This window comes from Macrobrachium rosenbergii, chromosome 56, assembly GCF_040412425.1.
Source record: "Macrobrachium rosenbergii isolate ZJJX-2024 chromosome 56, ASM4041242v1, whole genome shotgun sequence".
Classification (NCBI taxonomy): Eukaryota; Metazoa; Arthropoda; class Malacostraca; order Decapoda; family Palaemonidae; genus Macrobrachium; species Macrobrachium rosenbergii.
The window spans coordinates 7,929,070-7,946,289 of NC_089796.1; the positions used below are offsets into that span (position 1 = coordinate 7,929,070).

A 17,220-nucleotide genomic window follows, 5' to 3' on the forward strand; every position below is an offset into this window, starting at 1 on the left:
ATTTTGTGAAAGATTATATCCCGCATATCTGATTTTCTAGCCAGATTTTTGCAATTTCTTATCGAGTAATGTCACTACATCTCTGGTACAGATACTGAATACTAAAGGAATTATAAAATCTGATATTAGTTTTTATGCATACATTGTGTGTGTCTGTATATATTTATGTATATATAGCCTATAATATATACGGTATATACATATATATAACCATGAAACGGCAGTTAAATTATGATTGAGATAATGACTATTGACTTGTTTTTTTCTGATGACAGCCCCTGTTAGAGAAAACGGTTCACTTGGCAGGTTTATAAAATAGAAGGGAGAAGTGGTAAGCAGGAAAAACATAAACCACCTGTCCTGGTGTTTCTTTGAATTGTCTTCGATATGTAAATAAAATCATTATTCATTCCTTTGAAATTACCTCTTTAAGTTATTGTTGGGTATGCAGTATTTAGTCAGCATTTACATAACACTTTGGAATTTGCGTTTCAAGTTTGTCTACGAATTGGTATCAGCACCAATATCACTAGTAGTATCAGACGTATTGGTACAGCTAATGCATTTAGGCAAAACATTTAATATCCGCAGGTTTTTTAAAGTTAATTAGCAACTTTCCATGGAAGGATAAATGGTTATAATAAAAAATCTATTTTTTTTTTAGATTAAAAAACATTTTGGTTCTGGATCTTCTTTGGGATTTCTCCTTTAAGGTGTTTGGTGACCTCGGAGGCAAATTCCTGAGATGTATGCTACAGTAGTATTGCAGGTTAGGTTAGGTTCAATTAATAATAAAAGGAATGTTTAGGTGTGAGAAACTTAATGAGATTATTTTCAAGAAAATTCTGTGGTTAGTTTTCAAGATATGGCGTCCCGCTTTTTTCAGGGAAAGGTCTCGGAACTCGGTTGCATCTCGGGACAATGCGACCCGGAGACGTTCTTTAGAATAATGGCAATAGTTTTATCAGTTTTCGTTTTGCATCATTTAATTTACACTGAAAGACTTCAATTTGTTTAGCATATTTATCTGTTGCTCCAGAGACTTAGTCGGTTTTAGCGGAATTTCTGGTATTCCGATATTTTCAAAACTGGCTTTAGTGAACGGACGAAGGGCCACTGATGACAACAATCACTTTCCGGTGTTCTTCATTTCGAGTCAGTGAATGGGATATTTTGATCAATATTGATCATATTTTAAGGTAAGTAAAAGCTGTGGGGATGCTTCATTAGTGTGAATAAGCTGTGCATTCACTTGCACATGCCTTGTGGGAAGATATCGTAGTCTTCATGAGTAGTCGTCTGCGTGTGGTTGAAGCAAACTAAACATGACGTATTATTCAGATCAGGAAAAATAATGGTAGAAGTTCGTTTCCGGTCCGAACCCCAATTGCTCATGACAAACTTATTTTATCGACAGTTTTCTTGCCGTTTTCAATTGTCCCATTCAAGATTTCAACCGGAAATCATTCGTTGTAAAGTTTCCAAACCTCAGGTCGTCACCACGTTTACTTGCAAAATGGGCGCCGCGTTTAGTACCAGCCCTTGGGGATGTACGTAAAACATAAAATAATGACGGTAAATACCATAAACATAACAGTAAATACCATAAACATAACGTTTACATTGTTTTGGATATTACGGCCTAAGCGACCAGGACCGTACTTGATGGTACAGAGTACAGAGAACTTGATGAGATGTTGAGACCGGAAAAGAACATTATCCAAAATAACGTCATGTCCTGTTTCCATTTAAGGACACAAAGTAGGATGCTGGAGATTTTCTTTGATGTTATCAAAACATTTGTAAGTGTGGATTAGTTCTCCTCGTGTGAGGTTAGGCCTAGGCTAGATTCTGACTCCTCAGGTTAGGGAGTCTGTTGATGTTGACGTGTCCTTTATTAAGCTTTTGTAAACTTTTACGATAATTAGGAAGTTATAGGAAAAGGCTCATTCGGAATTATTTTTTCCTGTCATTATGTTTAGGTTTATTTGTTTAGATTTATCCAAATGATGATACAGGGTTTTGTTATTAGACATGGCTCTGAATTAGAATAACGATTGTACGGAAAGTTAAAACATAAAGAATTTCTGTTCGGCAGATTTTGCTTTTATGCTAATCTGTATTTTATTTGTATTTACGGTATTTAACTCTCTCTCATCTCTCTCTCTCTCTCTCGTCTCTCTCTCTCTCTCTCTCTCTCTCTCTCTCTCTCTCTCTTATAATTTTTTTAATTTTTTTCTGGATTAAGGAAAGGTCTTTATATTTACACTGCCATTTTAGAAACTTAGGGCCAAGCTGTTGGATTGAATGAAGATAAAATTTTAACAAAGAGATTAAAAATTACCTTTACTATATAGTTATATATTTTGATAAGATACATTTGTTAGTATTTCAAAAAAAGGTCCCTGTCTGATAAGATAAAGGAGGACTAACTCGTCTGTCCCATTCGGCCGCCTTGAAACGTCACTTGTGCTCTGGCCAAACCTAGGCCATCCTAAGTTGCCGTGACCTGTCTCACCTGGTTTAGGTTCCCATGACCTAATCCGGTGTTTCTACCCCGTATCTTTTCTGTTTCCACATCCTTCTGCCTTTTACCTTTGAGTGGCTTGACATTCGCAATGCCAGTTGAATCAGCCCCCCAAAACTAGAAGTTAGCAGGTTGGCATGATAAGATTGAACAAGAGAATTTTTAAGTGAAGCTGTACATGCACGGCTTGCGGTTATAATTTTCATTTGCAACCCACAAAAGATTATAATTTTTATTTACAACCCACAAGAGAGTTTTGTAAAATCAGTGCTTGAAAATGTTTGCTCTATCTTGCTCTTCAGACATGACTAAACATAGGTGGAGTGTGATGAGCAACTTTTGGTTAATAAGCGTTGATAGTGGTGAGCAAAGTATGATATATAATATAGCTTAGCAAATTCACACATATTTTATTGATGTTTACAAATTTCATTAAGTTCATTTCCTGTGATCTATGAAAAGGAAAGAAAAAGCTCATGTAATAGAGAGAACAGGAGACGGTTTTTTTGTTGTTTCAGCCTTTCATATTGTCATGAAAAAAAAAATTAATGCAGATGATGTTTCGGATATAGGCAATGGTTTCCAGTTACTGAATGGCTGTCACAGTTTCAGGCAGCTCTGCATGACGTTTTTTTTTATTGAGGCTCTGACATGAAATTTCCATTGTTCACATCCTTCATATGCACATATGGCCAGCCAATGCCTGACATCATAAAGTAATTAAGTGTTAGTTTTAATTCAAATCTGCTTGATGGTAGATGTGCAGTGTATTTTTCAGAGAGCCATTTGGTTTTCAGCGAAGTTTTGTCCAAAGTAGACTGTGATTGGTGTGTGAAATGTTCAATATTGTTGTTCCATTTGTATAAAAAGTATGTTTTAATTTTGTCAGTTTAATCTTAAGCTGTTGAAAGGCCGAATTTGTAGTCTGTGTTGATTAGGATAATAGCAAGTGTAATGACCACAATTACGTAGCATTTTCAACTTCTGCATGACATTTAGTCCCTCGAAACTTCCATCAAGTGTGTGTAAACAGTACATAAAACCACCTTTGTATAAATCCACTCCACTGAGGTCAGATTCTCTACCTCAACCTATCCTAAATCATAACCCAGCCGAGATTGCTCGTGCAGTATCATTTACTCTCAAGAGGTCCAGACTATGGAACTGCCTTCATTGCTGCATTTCAGTTCTCAGAAATAAGTCAGTACACATTTAAGCATAAGTTAAATAAGTCCATGGCAGTCCTGCCAGAGGAACCAAGATGCATTGCCATTGGTCATTTTAGCGAACACAACATCGGTGCACCTTGCATTCAGATATGACATGATTGCTTCCAAGCATTGCAACAAATAATATCTAGGCACGCATAGAAGGGACTTTAGAAAGTTATCTCTTACCTCCAGAGGCGTAGAATAGATTTATAGGTAAATCTCTCAAATAGAAAAATTACATCCAGACACTTTAGCATAGTAATAGCAAATTCATTTTATTCTGAAAACTCGATTTCTTTAGGTCGAGACATTCTCTGCAAGAACCTTATGCCTATTGTCTTTTTTATTAAATAAAATTGTTAACCAGATGAGAAATTATATACTTATTAACATAATTTTTCTGGAAACTTAAAAAAAAAAGTGTAATTTTTTGGAAACAGTATGAAGGCCAGCATCTGTTGATTGTGGATAAAATGCCTTCATGTTCATCCAAAATAAACTAGAGTCAGAAAGCTGTCATTTCAGTGATACCATTACTGGACCCCATCATCCAAAACCATGAAATAAGCCTCTGCCTTTTGTAGGAGGGGTCATGTGTCCCACATACCAAGCAAACCTAACTTTACCAAACCTAACCTAACATTACTTACTCCAACGTAACCTAACCTAGGGATCCATTGGTGAGACTAACCTCTGATGATACAGTCAACCCAGTTAAGATTTACTAGGGAAGATTTCATTCTATTAAGACTCATGGTGTTGATTTCTTGAATAAGTCAGCCACTTGCTGTTGCACTGCCTGATTGGCATCGGTCTTCCAGCCATTAGTTTAGTTCAGAGTAACATATCGTAGCATTTCCAGATTTTCTGAGGGACCTTGGCTTTCAGGGATGGTTTCCATTTTGGAAGTGTAATTTCTAAAACATATAACACAATCCAGATCTGTTTTTTACTGTGTTCGACATAGGTATTACCTGAGTTGCTTCTTTGACTTTTTTGTCTTTGGTTAGCCAGATGTTGCAACGCTAAATGTAATCCAGTTATTAAATCTATATTTTTATTAAAAAAGTATATTAAACTTTAATTTTTGCCTGCCTAAAAGCTACAAAATTGAATATTTCCTAGTAATTGTCAAACGGTCCAGGCATCTAGTGAGGTTCATAGCTGTTTAAACATTTTTCTTAAAGTTATGAACACTCATCACAGCAGTATTAATTTTTCACAGGCGTTGACATCAACAGTACTGCTTCTGCCAATTTACATGCGCAGACGGAAAATATAAGAGCCCAAAATGATTCGTAAAAATAGCTTCGTTGGACGAATGGGGCAAGAGTTTAAAAGCATTTCCATGACCATCCAGCAAGGATCCATTTTTCATGGATTGCCTAAAAGTATGTATATGTGAAATTGTGTTGATTTTTGTGAAGATTTGTAGTCTTCTGAATTCTGAATAGTAGAAGAATATTATTATTTTGATAATGAAAAATAGCACAGTTTCTTTCTGGTAGCCCACAGCATAACAAAGACTTTCTGCTTGTGCCTCACAGTTAGGTGTTTATTCTTTTGCTGACCTCATCAAAAATTCATGTTCCACAGAAAGTGATGGGAGATACAATGGCATCATCTGGTGAAAGCATCATGAGCGCTCAGTCTGATATAGTTCATTTTACCTCTCTCTCTCTCTCTCTCTCTCTCTCTCTCTCTCTCTCTCTCTCTCTCTCTCTCTCTCTCACACACACACACACACACACACACACACACAGCGCCCGTGCGTGCACACACAAATTATTTAGTTTTCCAGGTTTTTACTCACGAGCTTTGCTTATCAGATCTTAGAGAAAAAAATTTTTATATACACAATTATTCACTTTAGGTCTCCTGTTCAGTTCATTGCCAGGACCTATAGTTATACCAGTGGCTCTTCGGGAGATTAGTAAAAGATAAGATTTATGCATAACATGTTTTTAATAAAAACTTCTATATTCAGTAGATTAACATTTTTATACAGCAGCTTGTTGCATAAAGCTTGCTTTTATGGCTTTACAAATTCTTCGGTTTATCGTGTTCTACAATGACATCAAGTAATATATGATTTTGATTAGTTAAGGAGACTACAACACATTCAAGTCTTTAACAATATATTTGAATTCATACAGTAAATGATAAAAGCAGTGATTAGTATAAAATGGTATTTGACGTAAACACAGGTTTCCTTCTACATTGCCTTGTTCAGTCATTAAAGCAAAGGCTTTAGCGTTTACACTTTGTGATAAAAATAGTTTTGCAACTATAATTGTATTCTCTGAGTGCTTGGTGATGGCCTTACTATTGGATGACTGCTATTCTTGGTATCACTGAGATGGCTTCAGAGGAAATTCTTGGAAGCTAAGCAAGACTACGTGAAACCAAGAGCAACAAGATTCAGGAATGTGGTGTGATGAGGACATGAGGACCTGTTTCTAGATTCAGCAGTGGTGCTCCTTGCTACAAAGATTGGCTGATGGATTGATCGCCCAGTTAATCTGTCGCCCTGTTAAGGTAATTTGTTTTCTAATCCTGAGGCTGTTGACTTAATGGCACTTCTGTCCTACGGCTGTTCCCACAGAACTTCTGTTTTGCTGAAGTAAACATCTTATTTGCTCTTTCCACCACTTAATACTTTTAATCACACTTCTGACACTTCTGTATCCACAACACGCCCTGCTGATTCTTTGACCCCCATCCGTAAATCGTTCATCTTCCTCATATTCTCCTTCCACTTCGGTGTCTGAACCAAGCCCATATGCATTCAAGATTCTATTCTTACTTTTTTCTGATCACACTCATTTGTTATAATGACATGTATGCATTCCCAACCACTCCTCTCCAGCTGGTACTTCTATTTTCACCTTTGCTTCAAGCAGATAAGGAGGAGATATGCCTCCAGCTTCTTTTCTTGACACTACATCTGGCAGCTTGCTCTTCCGTCTACCATCTATTAATCAGTTATGTAATAAATTGTTTTCCTCGTCATTTCATCCTTCCCAAGTATAAGTATGAGTATTCTTCTTCGAAACACGTATTTCCTTCGGTCAGTTCTGGCATATATATACATTTTTTATATTTTTATTCTCTTTTACCATACTCCTCTCGATTACATTTGGTACTTGGATTTGAAGTACCAAATTCAGTTCCAGTAATATATATTAATATCGGGTCCCTCCCTTCCCCTCTCCCTCTCTCTCTCTCTCTCTCTCTCTCTCTCTCTTTCCATATATATATATATATATATATATATATATATATATATATATATATATATATGTGTGTGTGTGTGTGTGTGTGTGTGTGTGTGTGTGTATTGTTTTTTATCTGTTACTTTACCCTTTAGCTGCTGAATCGAAAATTAAGTCCTCCTGCAGAATATGTAGCCTATGTTATATTTGGGTTACTGTGGTGCTTTAAATATGTAGGGACTTGGATAGGTTGATTTCCTTTTCTCATAGTAAGCAGAAAAGGAGCAAAATGTGTTCTGTCTGTGAAAATTACAACTTTATTTCATCCCAAAATAAGAAACAGTGTTTATCCCTAGTACAGGGAGATTGATAATAAGTAGCCATGCATCAGCATTCATTTTAGGATCATTTTTAACCCAGTGTTCTTCTTTATGTTTGCAGAACAAGCCCTAAGGCCTTCGTCGTCGTCTCTAGATTAGCCAGCCTTATGCTGGCACGGGCTCTTGCTCTAGGGCAGCCGGTAAATAAAGCCTTCGGCAGTGACTGCTCTGTGTTGCTGGAATGTTTTATAGTCCCCGCAGGGTGAAGCTGACACAAGTAAAAATATGCATAACTCAGATGGGGCGAGTGATTTGTCGTATTCTTGGAAAGGTACGAAAGTTTTCAAAATTTTCATCTATATATATATATATATATATATATATATATATATATATATATATATATATATATATATATATATATATATATATATATATATATATATTTTTTTTTTTTTTTTTTTTTTTTCTATATATATTATTATTTCTCTTAGATTAATCCGATTTGGTTAGCCCACAGAGCAGGAATAAAAGATGAAAACGATGGTATTAGACGGATTATAAAATCAAGGATAATAAAAAATATATATATGCTGATAAAATCTGATACGGGTAACTGCATAAAAAATATTAACATTGAAATACATAGATTATTTGTAAACTGTACACGTTAAAAATTTTTATGTCAAACCGAACGGTAGGATAAAATTATATATTTATTTTCTTTTTGGTAAATCTAAGTCAACTTTGATAAAAATTCTGCTTGTAATGTTGTTAAAACTGTAAAATATTGCATATTTTCTCTAATAAAAGATAAAAAAAAGTAACGCTTTCCACATGATGAAGATTGATCAGTAGCGTAACACAAATTATTGATGGTGACCTAAGCGCCTTGATTTATTTTAGAATATTTGTTCAGATATTTTTTATTGTGTATTTTCAGGACGGTCAGGTATTCACGTTTAAACATCGACGATGAAGTCGACGGAGAAGATTCTTCACTGCTGACAGCGCAGAAGGAAAATATGAAAAAGGGAAAAGACTTCCATATACTTATTCGGCTAAATCACAGAAAACCATATATGCCAGTGACAGGTTGAAATTAATGTCTGCCACACTTCTTTTGTTAATTGTAAGGCTATGAAGGGCTTCTGATGTAAGAGGAACCGTGATACTAGACTTAAAACATTTACACGTTAGATTGTCACGCTCCATATCGTTAGTCTAAAACTATTGTGAAATCATCTTTGAAAGGGTGGTTCATATCTATCGCCTGTTTCACTTTATGGTTCATGTCTGTTGCCTGTTTCACTTTATGGTTCATATCTGTCGCCTGTTTCACTTTATGGTTCATATCTATCGCCTGTTTCACTTTATGGTTCATGTCTGTCGCATGTTTCACTTTATGGTTCATGTCTGTCGCATGTTTCACTTTATGGTTCATGTCTGTTGCCTGTTTCACTTTATGGTTCATATCTGTCGCCTGTTTCACTTTATGGTTCATATCTGTCGCCTGTTTCACTTTATGGTTCATGTCTGTCGCATGTTTCACTTTATGGTTCATGTCTGTCGCATGTTTCACTTTATGGTTCATGTCTGCTGCCTGTTTCACTTTATGGTTCATATCTGTCGCCTGTTTCACTTTATGGTTCATATCTGTCGCCTGTTTCACTTTATGGTTCATATCTGTTGCCTGTTTCACTTTATGGTTCATAGCTGTTGCCTTTTTCACTTTATGGTTCATATCTGTCGCCTGTTTCGCTTTATGGTTCATATCTGTTGCCTGTTTCACTTTATGGTTCATAGCTGTTGCCTTTTTCACTTTATGGTTCATATCTGTCGCCTGTTTCACTTTATGGTTCATGTCTGTCGCATGTTTCACTTTATGGTTCATGTCTGTCGCATGTTTCACTTTATGGTTCATGTCTGTCGCATGTTTCACTTTATGGTTCATATCTGTCGCCTGTTTCACTTTATGGTTCATATCTGTCGCCTGTTTCACTTTATGGTTCATATCTGTTGCCTGTTTCACTTTATGGTTCATAGCTGTTGCCTTTTTTCACTTTATGGTTCATATCTGTCGCCTGTTTCGCTTTATGGTTCATATCTGTTGCCTGTTTCACTTTATGGTTCATAGCTGTTGCCTTTTTCACTTTATGGTTCATATCTGTCGCCTGTTTCACTTTATGGTTCATGTCTGTCGCCTATTTCACTTTATGGTTCATATCTGTTGCCTGTTTCACTTTAGGGTTCATATCTATCACCTGTTTCACTTTGTGCAGAAATGGAGGCGATTGCCACAACGTGTATCTTGAAAACGGAATACACTGTTATGGTTATGTGAGCAACAACGCATGCGTATTGCTCGTCCGTCTGTGATCGTTGCTTTTGCCTTTGTAGTCCACATAATGCTTTCAAGAAAGGCTAGTTATGCATGAGGTGAGAATAATGATAATAGCTCTAGCTTCCTGGTTTTCTGTCGGGGTAACCTGAGCCAGATTCGGTTTTGGTGTTCTGACACCGTTTGACTCCACGATGACAATCCAGACATAAAATTAACTTGGAAGATGGAAATGCCAGACCTGACACATGGGCCTATATGAGAGGCCTGTTTTTATTTATCAAAACTAATGGCATTTGAAGATGGGGTGTGGGAATGAGATTAGCAAGGTTAAATTTGCGAGCGATCTTGTTTCCAGTTATCGGGCTGACAGTTATTCGGTAGTTGTTTCGCTCTGGTAGTTGCTTGGCTGTTAGTCGAGTTTTTGCCATTATGTGACGTTTGCTTGTGTCCCTGAGGAGTATATAATATATTCGGGTTATTTTGTTCACTCTTTATGTACAGTGTTTCTTTGTCAAGGGTAATGTCTACAGCTGAGTAGTCCTATGGCAGTTTTGAGGTATTTGTATAGCAAAGATAGGTAATTATGGAGATAGGTCATTTTCTTGAGTTATTAGGCCCTAGAGGAGACCTTTTAGAGTGGAGTCTGAAGGAAGGGAAATGAAATTTAAATTTCTCTCTTCCATCACACACAACACCCACTTAATACAGTCCTGATTATACCTGTCCAGTAAAAGGCTGAAAGCGAATGATTCCAAGTTGAGTTTGCTTTAGTGGATTCAAGGTTTATCAGAGAACCTGAATGTCGAAACGAGCCTTACAGACATATACAGTTCTCGCCCTTTCCACTTCGTTCATTCGTTAGCTGGAGTTAGAGGAAAGACCTCATTTATGTTGTTCGGTTAATGCTTAAGGGGACTTGATAGGAAATAATTATTTTTACTAGTCTTTCTAAAATATTAGACACCACTTTTGGAGCTTCAGAGCAGGCATATGAAATCACGAGCTTTTATGTTTCTTGTTGAGAAATGTGACCACTTAACAGAGTTCAATCCTGAGGTATAAGTTCAATGCAGAATATGTTAAAGGGGGTTAGTGTTTATAGTGCAGGAAAGCTGAATTTTTTATGAGTAGATAATTCTGAATGAATGGTCCAGTAAACTTTGAAATGAATTGCTGTCGTGTGTTTGAGGTGGAATCAAGAATTAGGTCTGAACTTTTGTTTTGAAGCCATCTTTATTTATGTCAGTCATCTGTAAAGCATTGCTTCAAAGGATGTTTGACTATCAGAAAAATATTATAGGTTTATTTAAAAATTTCTTGAATGAAATTAACGTCCTAAAAACCTTTCTCATTCTTTTTCGCAAAAGAAATAGCATAAATGTAGCGTAATATCGACACTGTTTATTACTTGGAAAATAATAACAACTAAATTTTCACACTCGAAGCTGTAATACTGTTTTACCATACTTCAAAGCTTAATATTAAAAGCGATCGTATGTATGATGAAACGAAGGGAATTAATATAGAGAATTAGTCGGGCACTTTCGTAATAGTGATTGCAAAATGATTGACGATATTTTAATGAACCTTTGAAGCATTGATACCCTTCTGACATGTATGCATAAGTTGCGATAAGTCTCATTTGTCACACACGTGCAGGAAAATTTAAAAGAAAAAATTGTTTTCCATGAAATGTCAACTCGGCAGTTTTATAATTATTAGTTAAGTTTCACTAGAAAGTTACCACAGTTCATGTCATGCTTATTTTACATTTGCTTCGCCTTCTACTTTAATTTCTTATGATATTGGTCGTGTATGTATACATTAGTTTAGTAATGTTAGTATTTGTGCATTTGGCTAAAAATTTATATCTCAGACCGATGCCGTTTCACTAATGTTGGACGAATTCTAATACATTTGCTGCGTGTGAGGTTCTTGGTGTTTCAAACCATTTGGAGACCAGGCAGATTCAAATTCTCTTGATTTATCACAATTTGGACTTTTCTATTCGCTTAAGTGAATTAATAATGTTACCATCTTCAGACCTTAGGCACAAAAGTATTTATTTGTTTCGTAAAAGACAAGACTTTTATTGTTAGGTTTACAGTCAATTGTTTCTTGCGTGGAAAACACTTGAATGCTTTCCTTTCCATCACTGGCTTCAGAGAGCTAAAAAATTAATTCTGAACTTGAAAGGTGTTATTCTCGGGTTCGTTTTTATGCGCCTTCCATTGCAGGAAGCCTTTAAGATTCTGCTCAATAATCTGATCTGAGTATTAAGTACCTGGTTACCTAAATTGCTTTATTTTATTCTGACGGCAAGTCACATTTTTTTTCCTTCCTCTCAAGGAACCGGGTTCTTGTGCAAATTTCTCGAAGTATTTAATGGCCATTATGTGCTTTGCTTTCTTTTTTTCTAATGCCGTACATGAAATATGTGGATGCACCTTTGCCCTCCTTGAGAATTTGGATTATTGTTAATCCCCCGAAACCTGTGGTTATAATGAAGCTTTCCTTTCGTTGTGCAATGTTTGTGAGGAATTCAGACGGTCTCCTTTATCATTGGAGGTCACAGGTTTTGACGTGTCTTTTGAAGAACTTAATTTTGGCCTTTGACCGAAGGTTGCTTAGGTGTCTGTGCTCCTTACTCCGGCAGACTATCTTGTCTGGTGTTTGTCATTTACTACCTGACAAGTCTTTCGTTTCCTGCTAGTGCTTGGTAGGGATCGTTAGAGCATTCATTTTGTCGGAATATTTACTGAACGTCATATTTTTTATTATTCCACATTCCTGTTATCTGATTGCTTAAAAAGAGGAAGTACACATTGATCGGTTGTCATTCCCTCGGCACCTTAGTGTTCCATGTTGTGCCTTTCTCCGTCGCTCCTTTCCTTGTTCTCTTCGTGCTGAGAGGCCTGCTATTGGCTGGTTTTTAATATTTATTAATTATTTCAGTTTCTTCCCAATACCACAACTTGCCTTTAACACTCAAAATAGTTTTTCCCATCTTGGGAAATTGCTTCTTTCTGACACAACATGAACTGGTTTACTTTCTTTTGCATTTTTGAAATTGCGGCACATATTCCTGCATAAATGTAACAAGATGGTAAAATTTTATTTGCCAGAGAAGAGAAGTCTTGTTTATTTCATATTTGTAAGAATTCGATGATTTGTACTTGAAGCTTATTACTGCTAATAATTTAAGCTTTGTAAATTTATGCATAATTATGATATGGAATGCTTATTAATGTTAATCAGGTATTGTTTATCCAACAGATGTATTTGGAAAGGAATAAAGAGAATATTAGCATGGCCACAAGCCACATGGCCGGGCCATGAGGCCTCAAAGCCTGGGGTTCGGGATCCCAGAATCTATTTCCGAGAAAAGAGTTTCAGCTGAGGTGGATTTTCTCTTCTTGTACCAACGCCTCTCGGGAGTCTCCGTCTGTGGCGAGTTCTTTCAGTTTCTGAGGGATTCCTTGAGTCACCTGTTGAAAGAGTGGAGTCTGTTTTCCTTTGTGTCAATAAGGCTCAGATTAGCTCAACACACGAGGAAAGCCATTTTCACCCTCGCTGCTCCCATAATGACTATGGATCCGGTTAAGGTGGAAGGTTCAAATGCTTGTTCAAGAACTGAGTCACGTGATCGGGTTCTTCATGAGAAAGGTAAGGGAAGTATAACGCCTGTTACCAGGGAGGCTTTATGAAGACGTTAATTTCTTTGCATTTGAAATCTAGCCTAAACATTGAGTGACTTCTTTTAATTGTTCTTCTTTAAAATTCACTTTCACAACAAATCGTAACTTTTCATTATTGCATTATGAAATCTTAAATATTTTTATGACGTATGCCTCGATCTCATGTAACTGCCTGACCGTTAAAATTGGCAGTTCTTTGATTCTATAGTGCTGCAAATATTTATTCTCAAACTGAAAGCAAGTAACTGGATTCCATGTAAGGGTAGCTGACGATTGTATATCAGTAGATACTAGCATGCATGGGATTACCTGTTAATCGAATTGCTTTACTATTCCTTTTATTCTGAAATTAACAAAAAAAAAATAAACTAGCTTTATTTCTCATACGATGGGCCAGCTGTTGTTTTTTTACAGCAGAATTGGGAATTATATGAATTTCTTTGAGTGGCAAGTGTAAATGTATCGAGTTTCAATGCATATGGTAGTTTTGAAATTAACGTAAATTATGATTGGCTGTGCAGTCATTTAGAATAAGCATCTTCTTTTTGCAGTGCTGAGATGATGCATTTGTTTCATATTCGCCAGATGTACAGACAGATGTTTGAGTACGGTCGATTTGGTGAGGTTGGTTAGGTGGTGTTGGTTGTACTGAATCGTCTGTGGTCTGTATTGACTGTAGGTCCTGTGCAGCCCTGTAGGATATTCTGAATAGCGCTTTCATGTTGTCTCCATGATTTTGTTGAGGGTTATGTCACCTAGGAAAAGGATTGGTGGGTATTCAGGAATGCTCGACAACTTTTGGCGTTTAATAGCAAAGTTTTCAAGTTGTCAAGTCTGTGGTTACATAAAATTTTGTTGAAGACTGACTGGTTTGGGTTGCCTCTGGCCTGGTGTTTTTCTAGCTTTTGTGATTACCAGAGGCAGGTCTCTGTAATCGTGAGCCCCTACATAGGTAAACTCATTTCGTAATCAGCGTTCCAATACACAAACGGAGGTAAAGTCACCGGAAATGTAATCACCAAAGAGCTCTTGGCACTCCTGTGATTAGAATGAATTAAGATTGTGGAAAGAAAAAATTCATATCATGTTGTTTTACCAGTAATAAGGGTTCTGCAGACGTAAAGCTTAAGTATGATTATCAACATATAAAACATGGAAAGTATGTTAGCTTACTTTCAAGTAGGAAAATCAAACCCAAGACTGCAAAAGGCCGTAGAACAGAGGGACTGACTCATCCCAAGACTTGAGAACGTTGGTTTGATGGTCACCGCCTGCCGTAAACCGACTCAGTATGGCTTCTGATATATCTCATCAGCTGTGATCAAGAGGGCACTGATGTCTGGGAATGAAGCATTTTGCTCATTCACCTTCGGCCTTCACAAGGCGAGGTTTTCAGTTATTTTGCACGAAAGACATGTAAATATCCCTTAGATAAGATTTCGTTATCCTCTTTCCACCCAGATTTCAGCCGATTCATTTTCAGTAAAAAAGCAAATGGTTTGATTTAATCTTGCACCTCGTATGGCCCGGAAAGCGCCACAGATGCTCACATCATTGACACAAAAATGAAAATGTCAAGAACTCTTGAAATGACTTACAGAGCAGAATTCATTGTGATCTTTATACCCAGAATTGTGTAACTTGATGCTGGTGTCCATCAATGATCAGCATTGAGCCCTTTGTTGTTTATCACAACAGTAGAAACTACAAAGGAGTACAGAAAAAAAAACTCCTAGGAGTTACTTTTTGCATGACTTAGTATTAACAACAGATTTGAAGATTGGTGGAAATGCTTAAAAGGATGGGTGGATTGGAGAGGAGAGGAATGAAAATTATTGTAAACAGAAGAAAGCTTATGGTGACAAGAAATGAAGCAAAGGAAAAAGTGCAGTCAAGAAAGTGCCTATATGGGTGTTGCTTGATAGGTGTTAGAGTGAGCCTTATACTTTGTGCCGAATGTAACAGATGGTGCCACAAGTGGTGCTCACGATTACTAAATATACATGAAGAGGTTGTTGATGCCTGAAATGTATTACAAGGACAAGTGGAGAAGAAAGGTTAGTTCTGTATTTTGAAAGATAGGTAGGGCCTAAAAGAGACAGAGCATTTGTGTTTCTTGGGGACGCTTTTGACTGTGAACCTCGAGTTGAGAGAGCACAAAAAAAAAAAAATCTGATGCAGTGTATACACAGTATGAAATGAACCGAGATAGCTAAACTACTGCTAACTAAAAACACACCATAAATAGAGCGAACGCAACTTACAGTGGGTCCATAAGGCATCTACGTTATGCAGCAGAAACATGAACACTGACAAGGATAATGGAGGTTTTAGAAGATGTGACCATAAAATGTTAGGATTCATAGCCGCTGTATGGTGGGATGATCTCATCACAAGTGAGAAATTGATGTAGCAATGTGGTGAAAAAAAAAGACAGAACTCAGAGTTTGATGGTTTAAACGTGAGAAAATGGTTGTGAAACAGTTAGCCAGAAAACCTGTAGATATGGAAATAACAGGACGAACGCCCAGGAAACCATGAAAAGAAGGAAATAAATGAAGACCTATAATTGAAAGAAGTTCAGGCAAGAACAAAGAGAGATTGTTTGATATCTAAACACACAAATGTCATTATTTTTATTATTCAGAAAATGAACCCTATTCATATGGAAGAAACCCATAGGAGGCCATTGACTTGAAGATCAAGCTTCCAAAGAAAATAGTGCTCATTAAAGAAAAAAAGATAAATAAATTAACAAATAGACAAAAACGTATTAAAAATGCAAGGAAATAGTATTAGGGTAGTAATGCATTGCACCTTTTCTTGAAGTTCTGAGGTTCCAGTTGCACGACATCCTTCGGGAGGCTGTTCCACAGTCCCCCAACGGTGTGAGGAATAAAAACCTCTGGAACTGAGTTCGACAGCGAGGCACTTTTACTACATATTGGTGCTGCTGTTCAGCAAATTTGGTTGCTCTCGGCGGATAAAGGGGATCGGGGATCAATTGTGAATGTGAAAGAGATCTGTTGAAACACAACTTATGAAAAAGTGACAAACAAGAGACCATCTGTCGATGGTCCAAATCATAACTGCTACTATTAGGAAGCAGATATCTACCACCACGAACCAGTCTATATTAAAGAGATAAATCTCTGGCAGGGGCAGACATCCACACAGGAAAACAATACTCTAGTAAAGGAAGTACAAATGACCTAAAACAGGTTGCATTGATTTTACTACTGTTATAAATATATGAGGCCTTGCGAACAATACCTAACTTTCGTGCAGCATTTGCTGAAACTTTCATTAGATGTTTCTCTAAAGTTTGATGCAATTCAAAGGTTACACCTAGAATAGTTAAAGCTTCAGACCCATTCAGAAAAAGCTCCATCCACCTGAAGGGGAGGATGGGGTGGGAGTGTAATCTGTCCTCATACCCCATCGATGAAGGCGATTAAGGAGAGCAGTTTCATTTCTCGTAAGGGGAGATTACTACACCCACAAGTGTTGCATCATCAGCATACTGAATAATCTTGTTTTCCAGACCAACAACCATGTCACTTTTGTATACTAAAAATAACAGTGGTCCAAGAACACTGCCCTGTGGAACTCCAGAAACGATAGGTTTTGGTTCACTGAAGATCCCGCCCACAGCAACTCGCTGCTGCCTACCTGTAAGGAAATCTTGAAGTAATGCTCAAACATATCCACCCACTCAAAGATTCTGAAGTTTATAAATTAAGTGCCTTGTGATTTACTAAACTGAAAGCAGCACTCAAATCTATTTGAATTACTCTGCACTCAAAACCCTTATCAAGGTTCCCTTGCAAATGGCATGTCAAGTCTAAAAGAGCATCGCAGGTACCTTGCTGCTTCCTGTATGCATATACTGACTATCAGCTAAC

At 36.9% G+C, this 17,220-nt stretch overlaps 1 long non-coding RNA gene across 1 annotated transcript; it reads left to right on the top strand.

The window, feature by feature from the left end:
* Window positions 1-902: 902 nt before the first annotated feature.
* Window positions 903-16,705, top strand: LOC136836580 (uncharacterized). Its single transcript, XR_010852431.1, has 5 exons — window positions 903-1,199; window positions 4,964-5,129; window positions 5,335-6,276; window positions 7,395-7,604; window positions 8,217-16,705. It is a non-coding gene; the product is annotated as an uncharacterized lncRNA (long non-coding RNA).
* Window positions 16,706-17,220: the final 515 nt, after the last annotated feature.